The sequence below is a fragment of the Saccostrea cucullata genome, unplaced genomic scaffold, assembly GCF_032062105.1.
Source record: "Saccostrea cucullata isolate Sc308-1 unplaced genomic scaffold, CSIRO_AGI_Scuc_v1 ctg5008, whole genome shotgun sequence".
NCBI classification, from domain to species: Eukaryota; Metazoa; Mollusca; class Bivalvia; order Ostreida; family Ostreidae; genus Saccostrea; species Saccostrea cuccullata.
In genome coordinates, this window is record NW_026938804.1 from 23,923 (window position 1) to 42,439 (window position 18,517).

At 33.0% G+C, this 18,517-nt stretch overlaps 1 long non-coding RNA gene across 2 annotated transcripts; it reads right to left on the reverse strand.

Moving 5' to 3' along the window:
* Positions 1-10,838: 10,838 nt before the first annotated feature.
* Positions 10,839-14,438, reverse strand: LOC134251319 (uncharacterized). 2 transcript variants are annotated; one of them, XR_009988711.1, is made up of 4 exons: positions 14,310-14,438; positions 12,439-12,525; positions 11,988-12,074; positions 10,839-11,335 (listed from the first exon to the last, which is right to left on the reverse strand). It is a non-coding gene; the product is annotated as an uncharacterized LOC134251319 (long non-coding RNA). The 2 variants fall into 2 exon arrangements; XR_009988712.1 differs by having other exon boundaries at positions 14,306-14,434.
* Positions 14,439-18,517: the final 4,079 nt, after the last annotated feature.

The window sequence follows — 18,517 nt, forward strand, 5'->3', positions numbered from 1 at the left end:
GACTTCTCACCGCCTACAAAGGTTGAAGGCTCAATAAAACAAATAACATCTGAGGACAGTATCGGATGCTCAGATGGATGTTCAGAACATTTCCATCCTTTACAGCCATGCATGATCACTGTCTGATGCATATTTGCTGAAGGTGACAAGAGTGGTCAGAGGATGAATGCAGTTGCTGTTGCAAAAAACATGAGAGTAGTGCAAGAAAATGGCAGAAAATTATTTAATCATGAAGATTATTTGGATTCAAGCCAAATCAATTCTTTTTTCTCACGGTTAGCTGCAGAGAAAAAAAATCACCAAAGTGTACTGATGATTTAGATAGTACGATGTTTCTGGTTGAGAAAATTGAGGCCATAGATGAGGTTGCATCCTTGTTTACTGATTTATAGAATTCTCATATCCATGTAGATTTTTTTAATCCTCATGTGTATCAGATTAATTATTGGAATTACAGAGGTTGTATATAAATCCTGATAGTTTTCTTATATAGGCTAAAGGGTCAAGACCACAAGATTTTTTTGACGTCAGCATAAATTTGCATGTAATTTTTACATTTCAGAACAAGATTTTATTTTTAGTTCTCTTATCCAGACAACAAATATGATTGAAATTTTCTGGAAAAACAGATGTGTTTGTGAAACACTGATGACCCTGTATGGCAACAGATTAGCAAAGATTATACTTTTCTTAAATGCAAACTCACTGGAAATACAGCTCTATAATAGAAAATCAGGCCAGGGTAAATCATTTTCATCAGTTCGGAAATCTTGGTATCCAATGAAGGGTCTTTTCACAAGGGTTACATTTATATAGTATGAGATCACTAGCACTTAGCATTCAAAAGTTAAGGCCAAGGTTAAAGTTTTTTCATAAGTACGAAAATCTCCCAGGTCAAGGTCAAAAGGTCAAGGTAACTGGTATCAAATGAAAGGTCTTGCCTCAAGGAATACGTATGTAAAGTGTGGAAGCCCAACTCCTTAAGGTCAAGATCTAGTAAATGAAAAGTGCCTACAGATTTATCAAACTTAAGAAATAAATTCCTTTATTGATGCTTTACAACTTTAGCTTGGTCAAATAAGGTGTTTCGGGGCATAATTTGTAGGAAAACAAGATGAAAAACTGTATTTTAAACTGTCATTTTCAATGACAAATTAAGAATACCTGTCATGAATATGGGAGTTTTTTTCGTATTCGTGAAAGGAAATGTGTCCAGATTGCCTACAGTCTCGCAGAAAACGGTAATTAGTATGTTCATGGCCTCTTCTTTAAATCAATATCAAATTTGATATAGGTATCCAGTTTACTTTTCATATGATTTCAAATTGAATGACATGAAAATACCCAATTGTCTACATAATTTCTGCTAAAGCCGTAAAGTAAGGGAAAAAGAAAGTTGAAATTGATTATGACGTCATAATGGATCTAGCACCAAAAAATTAGTCTCAAGTTATTTACTAGATCTTGACCTTAACGTTCAGAAGTTATGGCCAAGGTTAAAAAAATTAATAAGTAGGTCAAACTCCAAGGTCATAGGGTCAAAGGTCTTGCTACCAAATGAAGGTCTTGTCACAAGCATTAAATATGTAAAGTATGAAATCAAAAGCCCTAACCCTTTAAAAGTTCTAGTCAATGTTTGCTTTTTTAAAGTAAGTCAAACGTCAAGGTCAAAGGGTCAAAGTTCTGGATATGAATGGTCTTCTCACAAGGATAGCATATGTGAAGTATGAAAGCCCTACCCTTACCGTTCAAAAGTTATAGCCAAGATTAAAGTTTTTATGGATATGAATGGTCTTCTCACAAGGATAACATATGTGAACTATGACAGCCCTACCCTTACCGTTCAAAAGTTATAGCCAAGATTAAAGTTTTTTTTATGGATATAAATTAGGGATGTCAACGAATATTCGAGTATTCGACTATCGTTCGATCATACCGACTATCGACTAAAATTTCTTTAGTCGGTTATTGGTTAAAAATGTGTTTCATCACAGTAATTTTGAATTCAAGGCAATAAAGTTAACTTATATTTGCCCATTTCATTTATTTTCAGATCAATATTTTATATGTAAAATTTAGGGTATGGTATAACTGTTCAAAGGAAATTATATTTGTACGTCGATGCATGTTCGGCAAACATGTCTTCAAAATCCACAGTTTTTTGGTTGCGTCAGCTGCAGTAATTGGTGATAGTATATTCTCAACTTGTATTTTGCAGTGTAACATCAAACATGATGTATCATATACCGAATCAGTAAAACATATACACAGTCTTCAAGTGAATTTTTCCTCTATTAAGTTCTCCGCAAAAATGTCAAAAAAAAAGCAGAATGGGAAATTAAAGAAAATCAAACATTTTATTAATGATTGTTTACCTCTTACTGTTTGAAATGAAGAGGGCAACTGTTTAGTTTTGTAGATTCAAACTAAGATCTGACGTGATACAACTATTCAGAAAGAATATTAATTAAACAGTATTACAAAATTGTAAATACATGTAAATCGGGGTCAGTTATGAGAGTAATTAAACCGTGTTTTCTTTTTTTTTATATTAATTTCATACAATCATTGATTGTTTGTACACATTTCATAATTTAAATTTATCCCAAGCTCTCGGGCTCTCGCTCTCTCTTTGTTTTCATAAGAGACACGCTTTAATTGTTTACCTGTCAAAGGTCATTTTCGGACACGTAGAAATTGGCTTCAATTATGGGGTACATGTTTATGTACTTCCGTTATGTATAGAAAGGACACATACAAACGTTTGATTTCCTGGTTTAAATAAAATGTGCAGCTTATATATTAATTTTGAAATTAAAAATACATTGGATACATATTGATGTACAGTTTTATTGCACTACGTACTTGTAATTACAATTCAGAAACCTGTTGTATACTAGTAATAGTGATAGCGTAGATAAAATATTGTAAAATAGTCTGTAGAAGACAAGCAGTGAAACTGGTACGAAATAAATTATCAAAATTAAACGAATATTCGACTATCGTTCGACTAAAGCATCCGAGTATTCGACTAAGCTGTCCGAGTAAAATTGACATCCCTAATATAAATGGTCTTCTCACAAGGATAACATATGTGAAGTATGAAAGTCCTACCCTTACCGTTCAAAAGTTATAGCCAAGTTATAGCCAAGATAAAAGTTTTTTCAAAAGTTGAAATATTCAAGGTCAAGGTCAAAAGATCAAGGTTGTTGGGATCTTAAGAAAAGTCTTTTAACAAAGAATACATATGTGAAGTATAAATGTCCTGGTATCTACTGTTTAAAAGATAAGGCCAAAATAAAAGTTTGGAATTTTTGTGTAAAAGTGGGTCAAACTCCAAGGTCAAGAGGTCAAATTTGGTGGTAATAAAAGAAAGGTCTTGTCACAAGGAATATACATGTGAAATATGAAAGTCATAGTTTCATCAAATCAGAAGTTATGCGCAAGGTTAAATTTTTGCAGACAGAGAGACAGACAGCTAGACAGACGAACAGACATGACAAAAACTATGTACCCCAGAAATTTCGTTTATGGGGGCATACAAATTTCTAACCTACCTACCGACCTAATTATTTTACCCATAGTCGGGCAGAGGGCAAGTAAACACTTTTTTAGAGATGGCTCATAAAGAATTTTATGGTTATAACATTTCATTAAAATCTCATTTTAGTGTTACTGTACTGTACAAAACCTATCCATGTTGCTAGGGAAAATTGGTTGCCATGGAGACATGATTAAACCAGTTGATGTGTATTTTTCTGACAAGTAAATGCATGTCCATGTAAATGTGGTGTTATTATTTTTGCATTGTGACTGTGTATAGGTTCAGTTTTGCATTATATTCTCTTTATGGTTCAATTGAACAAACTAAATTTCCATTGTTGCTAGGGAAAATTGGTTGCCATGGTGAAATGACTGAACATGAATTGAAGTCTTTTTTGAGAAATTCATATAAGTAGAAAATTAATTGATGGTCTATTTATATTACATTCACATTGCAGTACTAGTAATAATAAAACTTGAGATTTTGTGTGTGTTGCTATGGAAACTTGGTTGCTATGGTGTAATGGACAAGCTTTATATGTTCATCAGATCTAGATGAGCAAATTTTATCATTTATCATGATTATATGTATCTATTTTATGGAATACATTGCGCATTTTCTTGTTTGAATGTGTTAGAAATGTGTCTGAAAGAGTTGCCTAGCAACCATTATTATTGTGTGTGTTTCCGACTCGTTTGTTTTTTGTTTTGAGTACAACTTGTAATCATTGTTTATAATATATGCAACAGAATTTGCAATGTTTCCGATAATTAGGGCTTTTCGCTTTCGGCGAAAAGACCTCTTGTTTTCGTCTTGTTTATTATTCTTATTATACTAAACACTTTTTCGCTCAGCATTTAAGGAGTACCTTTGAGATTAGGTATTTCATTCTATGATCACTATATAGCAAATGGAAATATCTCCCATATGTAAGGTTTTGAATTTCCGGTATAGTCACTTCCGGTTGTAAGGAAAGGAAAACTGAAATTACTAAAGAGCCTAAATCCAATCCTATTTAAAATGTTTAGAGTCCAAAAATGCAATATATGAATTCTAGAGAACTAATCCTTTAAAAATGTGTGCGTATGTGATTTTCTACCACTGATATACTTTTCGAGATATGAGACCTAAATCATTGATTGATTGATTGATTGATTGATTGATTGTATATTGTTTAACGTCCCTCTTGAGAATTTTTCACTCATATGGAGACGTCACCGATGCCGGTGAAGGGCTTCAAATTTAGACCTATACTCGGCACTCAGGGCCATTGAGCAGTGAGGGTTCTTTATCGTGCCAACGCCTACCGTGATACGGGACCTACGTTTTTAAGGTCATATCCGAAAGACCCGTGACTTTCACTTCTAGTGCCGAGCGCTTGGCGAAGGAACAGTCACTACCTTTGTTTACGTCTTAGGTATGACGCGGCGCCGCGATCGAGAATCGAACCCGGGCCTCCCGATCACGAAGCGAACGCTCTACCACTAGGCTACCGTGACCGGTTCCTAAATCATTGAAGAAGGGGGGATGAAATTATTGAAAGTCACAATACCATTCAGAAAATTATTTTGAGCATCAAAATATATTAGAACTAATTAGTAGAACATATCCTGTAAGTTTCATATCGATCAGAGTAGAACTTCCGGTTTAAAAAGTCTTTGATAATTTTCTATGGGAGTTTCTATGTTAAATTGAAATCAGTTGTGGGCCATTTTCTTTTTAAATCATTATGATTTTCTTGTAATATTTTAAACAAAGAATGCCTCTGATATTGCCCCGACTTTAACAGATTATAAAAATAAAATTCAGGAAAATAAGGGATTTCAAGGGGCCATCATTGAAAACAGACCTTTGCCTGTAACTTTCTTATTTCTCAATGGATTTTCAAACACTTTTCAGATTTGACTTTAGCATAAAAAGAACAATCTAAAAATTATGGTCCGTGGGCTCACTTTTAAACCCCTTATAAGAGTTTAAGAGACCTGAAATATTGTATTTTTAAAGTTAAAAAAATATCATGATGTAAGAGTTATCTCTCTTTGTCAAACTGTTTAGAGTCTAATATGCTCTCTATGTTTCAATTTTGATATGCATATAAAGAGTACTTTCGGCTTTATGAGTCCCTTAAAATTGCCTATGGAGATTTTTATGTTAAATTTGAAATTACATTTGTTTCATTATCTCAAAAGGGAAGGAAGAATTTTTGTGATATTTCACAAGAATATTGACTCTTGCGTTTTTTTAAAGGTAGTAAGGCCATGGATATAAATATCCCTAAAATAAAAGGAATTTTAGGGGTTCAGTACTGAAAACAGCTTTTTCTCTGCAACTTTTTTATTTCTTTATGAATTTTCAAATAGTTTTTAGATTTGACTTAAGCATGAAAAGGACAGTTTAAAAAATATAAGCCGTGGGGTCATTTTTTGACCTCTTATAGGACTTTTAGGGACCTGAATTATTGCATTTTTAAGTCTTTTAAAAATAATTATACATGAGTTATCTCCTTTTGCATATCTGTTTGTAGTCTACTATGCTCTCTATGTTTCAATTTTGGTATGCATATGAAGAGTACTTCCGGTTTTATGAGTCCCTTAAAATTGCCTTTGAAGATTTCTATGTTAAGTTTGAAATCATGCTTGTTCCATTATCTCAAAAGGGAAGCAAGCAATTCTTGTAATATTTCACATGCATAATACGTCTGACACTGTCTTTAAGAGGCCGTGTCAGTAACCATTGAGATTTACATGGAAAGTCAAAAATTTTGAATTGGGCAAAAACCACCTTAAAATATTTGAACAACAACAAAAAACACATTTGAGACAAATTTTACAAATTTATTCATCATCATTGGTTTCCATGGCAACAAATGTGATTTGCATAGTAAATTATCAACGAACATTGTAAAATAATACAAATTTAGACATATTTAAATGCAGAGGGGAGAACAATTGGAAGGTCTAAATTTGTTTTCTTATACTGAAATAATGAAAGATGCATCAGCAGAAAATATTTTTATGTCTGTAAGTATTTTTAAAAATTTTGATATGGTTGCTATGGCAACCGAAAAATGACAAGATTTTCATGATGGGAATATCCGTGGAAAATTAAGTTTTTCAAAAGTTGATTACTTAAAAACGCAACAGCTGTAGATATTGTATGTCATACAAAGTTAAAGATATATCCCAATACTATGTAATAATAAAATAAAAATTGGTAGTCGGATGTCCAAATTTTTTTTTTCAGAAATCAAAATTTGCATTTTTTTCAAAACCTTTTCAATGGATTTTCGCAGGTTTTGGCAATTTTTTTAATATAACAATAGATATTTAACAGTTAGGTGCCATATCTATAGAAACATAGTACTTTAGAAAAATTTCCATAAAATGTACGACTTTTTTACAAAACAATAGGTAAAGAAATCTCCTTAGCAACGGAATTAATACCCTAGCAACCAACTTTACTAGGATCGGCAAAACATGAAACATACACCCAGGAAATTAAAGCCTGTCAAGTGGAATATTTGGGTCATGCCATCCTTATCAACTGTCAACCCTGTTGTACTTACCCCATCATATAAGTAATAATAAGTACCATTGATCTATAATGTCTAGTTATACAATATAGTCAGAATGTGGACCAAATACGCAAAAACTTGACCATATATGACATAACAAAAGCCAAAGTTATATGTCAAAATGACGCAATGTCGCAATGTTCAACCCAAAGGGACTCCAATGCTCTGTCTACTGGCTAATTTATATTGCTGTACCATGTTTATTATTCAAGTTCTAAACCTAAAAACAACTAGAACTGTCTAAATGAGACAAAATCTCCATAGCAACGGAATTTATACCCTAGCAACTGACTTGATTAGGATCGACAAAACATGAAACATGCACCCAGGAAATTAAAGCCTCTCAAGTGGAATATTTGGGTCATGGCATCCTGATCAACTGTCAACCCTGTTGTACTTATCCCATCATATAAGTAATAATAAGTACCATTGCTCTACAATGTCTAATAGTTATACAATATAGTCAGAATGTGGACCAAATACGCAAAAACTAGACCATATATGACATAACAAAAGCCAAAGTTATATGTCAAAATGACGCAATGTCGCAATGTTCAACCCAAAGGGACTCCAATGCTCTGTCTACTGGCTAATTTACATTGCTGTACCATGTTTATTATTCAAGTTCTAAACCTAAACACAACTAGAACTGTCTAAATGAGACAAAATACACCCCCCCCCCGCTGGGTTTTTCAGAAGTGCTAAATCATGAATATTTAAAGGATCTAAGAGAAGAGAGAAAAGCTAAAACATTTTAGTGCAAATGTAAATGCTCATTAATTTTTTTTTATAAATGAAACGAAGGTGCAGCCTAAAAAATAGACTGAATGTATGGATCACACATGAATTATGAAATTTTTTTTCAGTGACCTTGAACTTCCTTAAATGACCTTGGTTTGAAGTCATGACAACTTCTCAGGTCAAAGCAATGTTTGTGTAAAATGGGAACCTTCCAAGTTTATATCCATAAGAAAGATATGGACCAGACATGAATTATGTTTTTTTATAGCTCACCTGAGCCGAAGGCTCAAGTGAGCTTTTGTGAACACATTTTGTCCGGCGTCCGTCTGTCTGTCTGTAAATTTTTCACATTTTCGACTTCTTCTCAAGAACCACTGGGCCAATTTCAACAAAACTTGCCACAAAGAATCCTTGGGTGAAGGGGATTCACGCCCTTATTCAAGGGGAGATAATTGGGAATTAATGAAAATTTAGTGGTATATTTTAAAAATTTTCTTCTCAAGAACCACTGTGCCAGGAAAGATGAAACTTAGGCCATAATAAAAATATTTATAGATTCTCATCCCCGCCCGCCCCGATTTTATACCCCCGCCTCGATTTTTTTTATTTCTGTTTTTCTTCGTCTTAATTCTGATCGGGGTCGATATTTATCTACCATTCTACTTTCGTTTTAAATCTCGCGAAAGTCGACATGATTTTGACAGCTGAAAAGTTAGCAATTGCTGTAATACAATATACATGCGTATATATTTTAAACAAGGGTCATTGGTTGAAAAAGATTGGTGATGATGTGAAGTAAGAGATAATTGAACCTTTACTATGACTTTTATTCGGGTATTATAGATAAAATTACATCGATTGACCAGGTCACTAAAAATCTGCAAAATTGAAAAAATAAAAAATATAAAATAAAAGCCGTCTGCCCGCCTCGATTTTAAAAAAAAATTCGGATGAGAATCTAGCAATTTATTTATTATGGCCTTATGGGAAAACATGTTTGTTCAAATTATGACCCCGGGGTAGGTCGGGGCCAAAATGGCCAACCAAATTTTTACATAGAAATATATAGGAAAATTCTTTAAAAATCTTCTTCTCAAGAATGCATGGCCATAATTCATCATATATATATGGGAGCATGCTCATGTAGTGTAGATTCAAGTTTGTTCAAATCATGACCCCCGGGGTAAGGGCGGGGCCAAAATGGCCGACCAATGTTTTACATAAAAATATATAGGAAAATTCTTTAAAAATCTTCTTCTCGATCATTTTCTAATAAATAGCAAATCCGTGATTGGTTATGGGACTACTTTTGGATTTAAACTTTACAATAAAAAGCCATTATATACTAGTCCTACCCTTGGTGCTCAGGTGAGCGATGTGGCCCATGGGCCTGTTGTTTACTGTCTGTGTCCTTGAACTTGGACAATTGACCTTGGGCCAAAGTCATGAGACACCCTTATGTCATAAGTAATCTTTGTGTAAACAAGAAAGTATCCAAGTTTATCAATAAGAATGATATGGACCAGGCACAAATTCTGAAGTTTTTCCTTTCAGTGACATTAAACTTACACAAAGAACCTTGGGTCAAGATCATGACACATCCTCAAGACAATAAGCGATTTTTGTGTAAAACAGGAACTTAACAAGTTTTTCCATAAGATAGATATATACAAAACATGAATTATGAACTTGTTCCTTTTATAACCTTGAACTTGCATAGAAAACCTTGCATCAAGGTAATGATACACCCTTAGGTTATAAGGAATCTTTGTGTGAAATAGGAACTTACCAGTTTATCCATAAGCGATATATGGACCATGCACATATTAAGAAATTTTCCTTTCAGTGACCTTGAACTTAAATAACCTTTGCTGAAGGTCAATATCACACAAGGTCATAAACCCTCTTTGTGTGAAGTAGTAGATTCAAGTTTATCCAAAATAAAGATATGTTCCAAACATGAATTTTACAATTTTTCTTTTAGTGACCTTGAACATGCACAGATGACCTTGGGTCAAGGTCATGACACACCCTTAGGTCATGAGGAATCTTTTTGTAAAATGGGAACTTACCAAGTTAATCCACAAGAAAGATATGGAAAGGACATAAATGATGAAATTTTTCTTCGAGTGACCTTGAACTTCCCCAAATGACCTTGAGTCAAGGTCATGACACACTCTTAGGTCATGAGTAATCTTTGTAGTAGTAGATTCTAATGTTCCTCCGGAAGAAAGATATGGACCGTACATGTTTGCACAGCTTGACAGACGGATGGATAGACAGACAGACAACAAGCTGATTCCTATATACACCCCCCCCCCCTAAACTTCGTTTACAGGGGGTATTATGAGAAGTCGTGTCTGTTAAACACAAGACGACCTTATACTTATTCAAATGAAATAAACCTTAACATCAGCAATGCTTGTGAAAATGTAGTTTACAGCAACTTTATATTTCAAGTTTTATCTTATTTTTACTATCATAGACCAATCAACTGGTCAAATATCAATGCTCAGTTGCTCACTAAAAGTATCACAGATATGAATGTAAAACAAGAGTTTTCCATTGAAAATGTGTGTCTCAAGAATGACATATCAAATTGTGACAGACAGATAGACTGATGGTCAGCTAGTCAGACTGACAGACAATGGAGAAGTGATCACTAAGAGTCCCCTTGCTATGCAGGCGACACAACTAGGCACCATTACAGCATATCTTGTACCTGATTCTGAGACTGAACTTTTTTCTGAAGTGTACAGTCAAATATTTTACAGAAATATTTTGCTAGAAATAATAATATATCGTATCAGTGGAAATTTTAGCAAGATGCAAATTTAGCGATTTCTACCAAAGTCTGGTATTTTATTTTTAGCCAGAAGTAATTTTAGCGATTTTAAAATGTTTACTAAAGAAGCTATTACAAATAATAAGGCATTAATTTTTAGCAATATTCAATTTTAGCGATGTCAGCACCCTCTCTAATAATGCCAAAATAAAATCCTTGCTAAAAATTCTACTTATACAGTATGTTCTTCAAAGTACATTTATGCACAGTAAACAAGAAGTATGACACATTTGATTTTAGATATTATCTATTTTAACTAACTAGAGCTAGAGCAGTATAATCCAAGTGCTGTCCACAGACAGATGGACAAACAAACAGGGTGAATCCTATATCCCCCTTCCAAAAACTTTGATATCAAAATCTTAAACTTTATAGTAAGAAAATGTTTTTTAGTTCATTGCTTTAAGAGCCATATCAGAAATCTGATTCAAATTGTTCATGTTTCCTTCAGCTGTCAAGTCATTTTCTTCACAGTCAGTGTTAGACCTCTGCCTTTTCACCAATGGCATCAAGATACATAATCAAGGTCTTCCTTCTATGTAATGGACTATCTTCATGCTCTTGAGAATCCTGGCATTCAGATGACTTTCACAAGGTGTTTGGAAAAGTTGTCGTCTGCAGTTGATTCCACCTACAAAAGAAAGATACAAAATCAATCCAACTAATAACTTTAAAACAAGTTCATTTTGACACAAATTTACTTATGCTGAGACAGTGTTTCACAGCCCTGAGCCAAAGTCACACCTTCAATGTCAAGGTCAAGGTAAAATTTGATGGAGTTTTCAGGTCTGTATTTCTATATTCCTCATGGAACAGCTTCATACTTGGCATACAATGCTCCTAATGATTAGGTGGTGTGCCATGACCCTAACTCAATGTCAAACTTCAATGCTAAGGTCACATTAGACTTCAATGAAATTGTTTTATCTGAAATGCATTTCATACCTGCCTCAAAAGCACAGCTTACATGACACAAATGTGCCTTATGATATCAGTCTTTAACAACCTTTGACAGAAGACCGGGTGAGCAATATGGGCCCATTTTAGGCTTCTTGTCTGGGTTTAAAATATGAAGTTCATAGGTCAAATGAATTTTAAGTTATTGAGTCACAATCCTTTCAAGTTTGAAGTTTCCCGGACATATAGAATTTGAGTTATCTCTCGACAAAGAAATGGATGAACAAAGTGATTACCGGTACTCTTTGAGGCTGGGCTCTTATGAACAAGCTGATGCTCAAAGTAGTTCTAAACAATGCAGTACATGTAAAAAATTCAGTACAAACCTCTATTTGTTCCATATGCTTTGAATCTGGTTGTACTTCATGGTTATTTGGTAGTTCACATAGCAACTCATCATCATCATGATTCTCCTGAAAGTATTTCATATCTGTTTACAAATTTACATGACCCTACTGCATATAGTTGCTGATTCTTTATAATAAACAAGCTGATGCTAAAAGTAATTTAAAGCAAGATAAGTTTGTGAAACAGTATGCCCCCAGCGTCAACAAATTTAGAAAAGCTAGATTTAGCAAAAACATCAAGGTCTAAAGGTTACTGACGTTGGTGTAATTTAAAAGAACTTAATTAGTGGATTATGTATACCAAATATGATCTCACAGTTCAAAAGTCATGGTAAAGGTTAAAGCTGACAACAGATATACAGAAAGGACAAACAAAAATATGTTCATGCTCTTTGGGCATAATAATTCAGTGCATGTAAAAAATACAAACCTTTATTTGTTCCACATTAATTGGATCTGCTTGTACTTAATGGTTATTTGGTAGTTCACATTGCAACTGATTATCATCATGGTTCTCCTGAAAATATGTTAAACCTGTTTACAAACGTACTTGAGCCTATAGCATATATAGTGACTGGGATATGATATAAGACATAAAACTGGACAAGGGGATACTCCAATTTAGTCTAACATTTTCTGAATTATTGTATTCAGAAATTGTGCCCAACCTGATCAACAGCTTAGAAGGAATAGCACCCCACCCACTCCTTACTTTTTTGGGAAGTCAAAATTTCCTGTAATTAAAATTTAGAAATCCTGGTTCCCCTCCCCTCCACTTTAAGGGTCAGGAGCAAATTTTGAAACCAGAGTTGAGTCTGTTATCCTAGTTTCCCTTCCCCTTTCCAAATCAATATTAGCAACCTCAAGTTTTGTCATCTTGTTTTAGTGTAGCTGCAGAACTGTAGCTCTCCGAAAAAATATATATTGATATACCTGAGATAATGAGGTATAGCGGGTATGGCTATGAATTTTAAAAAATATTGTTTGAAATATTACTTATCAAAAGAACACTAATATGCAAACATACATGTCACGGGTCTCCCAATCTCAGGGAATAATAATGTAACAACACAGTTCCTCAGTAAAGGTTCATATATTTATTAGCTGACAATTTCTGCAGGTACGATGAAATAAAGTATAAACGAACAAACGTATGAACGAAGGTGACCTGCAATGAAAATGACACACTCGTACAAATTCACACACACTAATATTTATTTAATTTAGAATAGTTAAAATCAGTATTAATATTAAATTATTCTTACCAGTCACATCAATTAAGGCACTAAGATTCCGTAAGGAATTTCTTAGACAAACTGCTCATATGGATTTCTCGCAGGAGAACATCCAAACTATCGTCAATGTATCGTCAAGATTAAAAAGGAATAGTCCGTGCATAAGTATATATACCAGGACTCACACATGCGTACCTAACTACCACACCCCATACATACTGGTTTTACAACTCACACCCAGGATAAAAATAAACCACAAGACAATCACGTGACAACCAAACACTCACGTGACACGGAACACCGGACAAACCAGAATACAATACAAACACGATGACAATGAATGACCAGGTATGAATGAATGAATGAAGGAATTTACTACAGCTATCTACTATACTGACTTACTATACCAGCTGTACTAAATAAAATAAAAACATGTAATTGTCACCCTGTGACATACATGAGTGGAAATCTACCACCTTATCAGTGATGGATGAATATGCTCTAAATAATAAAGTCTGAAATATCTGGCATTTTCCAGTTTTTTTTTTTTTTTAATATTTTCTGTGCCAGGGAAACGTCAGAACCAGCGCCATTACGAAAACTGGAATTTTCGCCATTTCCAGTCAGAGTTGATTTCCCATACTTGGGAACCGCATTAAATGCCGTTGTCACAATTTATCAATGGCACAATGCTTTTAGTACTTGACAATATCAATGAAAAGAAAATAATCACTCATCACTTCGATACAGGACTTGTATATTTTTTTTTTATTTGTAAACGCACGAAATGAAAACAAATCTCGACAGTCAGAGAAAATGTTTCCATCGGATCATATATTTACAAACAAACCATAAAAACTATATTGGTAAGTACTAGAGGCATTGTACTATTGATAAATTGCAAGTATCGAAAATACACCCGAGAATGCCGCCTCTGCTTGGAATTCCCAGTTTTCGTAAAGGCGCCGGTTCTGGCGTTTTCCTCGCACGTAAAATATAAAATAGTTAAAAAGCCAAGAAAACGTCAGATATTTCGGACTATAAATAGTACTTTTCAGTCACCTACAAACTCTTGATGCTGTCATGTCCTCTGTAACCGCACAAGAACTGCTTTATACATCTTTACATGGTGTTTTTCTTCTCCGACTTCTGCTGCAACAGCAACTTTCTGTTCTTTATCAGCAGGAGAGTTCCACAAAAGGGAGATAATCGTTCACGCGTTTTCATATTTGTGGTATATTCTAAATCAAATGATTTGCTATGGAGTATCCAACTACCATTTTTTATTATTGGATTTATAACTTTAAAGATCGTAGTTTCTATTGCATGTATGATTATGATAGAGTTTGGTTGCGTTTTCGTGTAAAATATTTATAAAAATCATGTTGATTTTACAGCATTTAGTAGAAACAAAGCAAAGTAGGCCCCAATGCTTTAATATAAACATGGGAAAAATTAAATCTCCCATATATATATTGAAATTAAGAAAAACATAGTTTGATTCTGTAATTAATTTTGACAGGGTTATCAATAATCAAATTTCACACTTTTCAGGCATTAAAATCACCGTTGCTATGGTAACAAGGAAGATGTGACCAAAATAACTCATGTTTGAAAGGACATTCATCTATACTTCCATGCACCCAAATATTAAAGCAAAATATTTTTTTTCACATTCCACTCACTTTATATACAATACTTAATGGTTACTGACATGGCCTCTTAAGTGGTTAGGTCATAAAAACAAAGTTCCCTATAAAATGAGGGATTTTAGGGATCAAAACTGAAAACAGTTTTTTGCCTGTAACTTTTTCATTTGCTCACATATCTTCAAACTCATTTCGATTTTGAGTAATGGATAAGAAGGGCAATTTAAAAATTATTGGCCGTGGGGTCATTTTTTGACCCCTTATAGGACTTTTAGGGACCTGAATTATTGCATTTTTAAGTCTTTTAAAAATAATTATACATGAGTTATCTCCTTTTGCATATCTGTTTGTAGTCTACTATGCTCTCTATGTTTCAATTTTGGTATGCATATGAAGAGTACTTCCGGTTTTATGAGTCCCTTAAAATTGCCTTTGAAGATTTCTATGTTAAGTTTGAAATCATGCTTGTTCCATTATCTCAAAAGGGAAGCAAGCAATTCTTGTAATATTTCACATGCATAATACGTCTGACACTGTCTTTAAGTGGTTAGGTCATAAAAACAAAGTTCCCTATAAAATGAGGGATTTTAGGGATCAAAACTGAAAACAGTTTTTTGCCTGTAACTTTTTCATTTGCTCACATATCTTCAAACTCATTTCGATTTTGAGTAATGGATAAGAAGGGCAATTTAAAAATTATTGGCCGTGGGGTCATTTTTTGATCCCTTATAGGACTTTTAGAGACCTAAAATATTGTATTTTTTAGTAATTTAAAAAATCATGATGTAAGACTTGTCTGTCTTTGTTGACCTGACCTGTTTGGAGTCTGATATTTTATTTTGAGTCTAAGTTTTAGTTTTGGTATGCACATAAAGAGTACTTCCGGTTTTATGAGTCCCTTAAAATTGTCTATGGAGATTTCTATGTTAAAATTGAAATCATGATTGTTCCATTATCTCAAAAGGGAGGCAAGCAATTCTCGTGCAATTTCATACAAATATTGACTCTAGCATTGTCTCCAAGTGGTGAGATCATGAAAATAAAAAAACCCCTAAAATAGAAAGGATTTTAGGGGTCAGTACAGAAAACGGCTTTTTCTCTGTAACATTTTTAATTCTCAACCAATCTTTAAACTAATTTTGACATTATATTAGGTATAAAGAGTACAGTTTAAAAATTATGGGCCGTGGGTCACTTTTTGACCCCTTTTAGGAGATTTAGTGGATTGAAAAACAGTACATTTTCGTATGTGTCTAATAACCCAGAAAGAGTTAAGTCTCTTTGAGTAGACACTGATGTACAAAGAGAATTGTTATGTTTCCAATTAAATATTAATCTCAGAAGAACTTTTGCAATATTGTATTATATTAATTTTTTTCATATTGTAAAATGTTGATTTTTCTTTTAAGATTCTTTATTTTAAGGGGTCGAAAAGCCCTCTTTTTTTGTTGAACGACAAAAAGATCTAGTTATATTTATATGCCTTTGAAATACCTTAAAATTGTCAAATTTACAGAAAATGAATAAACATTGAAACAGTACCCATTCGGATATCCTCTAGAAACACCATAAAGCAGTATTTTAAAAGTATTGTATAATTTTATCTTTAATGAACCTTTGTCTTTTCTTAATAAACTGTTGCTGTGTTCTAAAACATGTTATTTTCTTTTTTTATATGATTATTAAAAATAAGTTTTTAAAATTTTTCAAAACACTATACACAACTGGTTGCTATGAAAACAAAAATATGTCGTTTTCCATAGCAACCTTGTCATTGACTTTTTTTACTCTGCATGACTTCATACGTCATCATTACGAAGAATTGTGGAAAGTTTCATTAAAATCCAAGATTTTCAATGTGCCGCCTTTTGCATGATTGTTACTGACACCACTTCTTAACATTCAAGGTAGAAAGAATTTCTAGACCTCGTCTCCGTGATATAATAATAAGCTGAAAAATTAAATAAAAAATTCATTTGAATTCTTAATCTTAAAAGAAATGTTCGTACTTTAAGTCACTTTTAGGTTTGCTTTTACAAAAATAAAATTTAAAACTTCAAACATGTTTGTTAAAATTATTAACACGGATGATTCATTAACTTTAACTCTTTAAAAAAGACAAATTTCTTTTAATTTCTCACTCAAAAGGATAAGTTTCACTTCTTTGTTTTAGTGTATATTCAACAATTAAGGAACATCTACAGAAATAAAAGTAGACAAAAAAATCTAACAACATCAGTCTACTAGTATTTATTTAGACTGGTTTGCATCCCATTTATTTTTATTATCATGAGTTGCTACCAATGAAACAAAAATTGTCCATGTAAACTACCAACTGGATGTATTTAGTCATATTAGCACAAAACTGGATGTATTTAGTCATATTAGCACAAGAACAGTCGGCCAGTTTGATTTACACAATACAAATTATAAAGGAAGCTGGAGGGGGGGGGTAAACCCTTAAATATAATTTTTTTTTATTTATTATATCTTAAGTTTTCCAGTTATATTGGCAAAGATAAATTTCATACATTTAGATTTTAAAATTTGATCATTTGTGTGTATCTGCATATGGAGATCTTCTTCTAAAGGAGATCCATATAGGTTAGAAATGGTAACAATTCCCTAGCCTTCTTAAAACATTAGAGTTTAATTTTCGCACATGCCTCACAGAGGCATATTTATGAAGAAAACATTCTGTTACTGTGACTAATTATGGGGTAAGGGAGATGAACGATATAACTGTACTTTTTTGGCATGTATCAGTTAAAGTCTCTTTTAATAAAAACTCTTTCTATAAATTTATACCCCAAACTTATAAAAAAAATACGTGTAATCAAATGCTTTACCATGTTAATGGTTTCCTTATATCTCCAGCGTCAGATAGGATCATCTCATGATCAATGGATGAAGTTAATCATTTTAAATTTTCGTCAATGCCATTGATATGTTTTTGTTTGTCTTTGTTTTCAAATTTAATTCCTTGTTTGTTTGTTTTTAAATTTGATAATTGTATCTATACTTTTATTTTTATCAAGCGGAATAAACGATAACTGTGCAAAAATGCCCTAGAAATTTTGATTTAAACCTTGCATATCAATTACACTTGGACGAAGAATGAAAACTTTAAAAGTCCAAATTATATTTGACAAAGGCTTCTTTATTGCTTCTCCGCCATTACATTTCATTTCCTGTTCTTTTGATTGGAGGAAAATGCATGTAAATTGGCAGTATCAGATTCTGAGTGAAAGAGTAGTCGAAGTGAAAATTTTGAAGAATCGAAATACAATGTACTATAGATCAAATAATTACATTATCGTCCAAATTACATAGTGAATATTATTCAGTACCTTTGGTTTTGGAAAAGTATTTTTGCAAAGTTTATACTAAAATGTACAATTTTCTCTCATTCTCCGAACAAAGTATTATAGGAAAATAACATTTGATGCAACTTTGCATTTTCTTTTTGCAAGCAGCACTGCTACATATATGGCGAATTAAAATAAGTTCAGTTCTTTATACCTTGTGTTTTCTGAAAAAGTCTTCTTATTTCAAATAAAATGTGTAGTTTATTAGGATTTGTTTCATGTAATGAAGCTCCAGTTGAAATATGGATGGCCTTTAC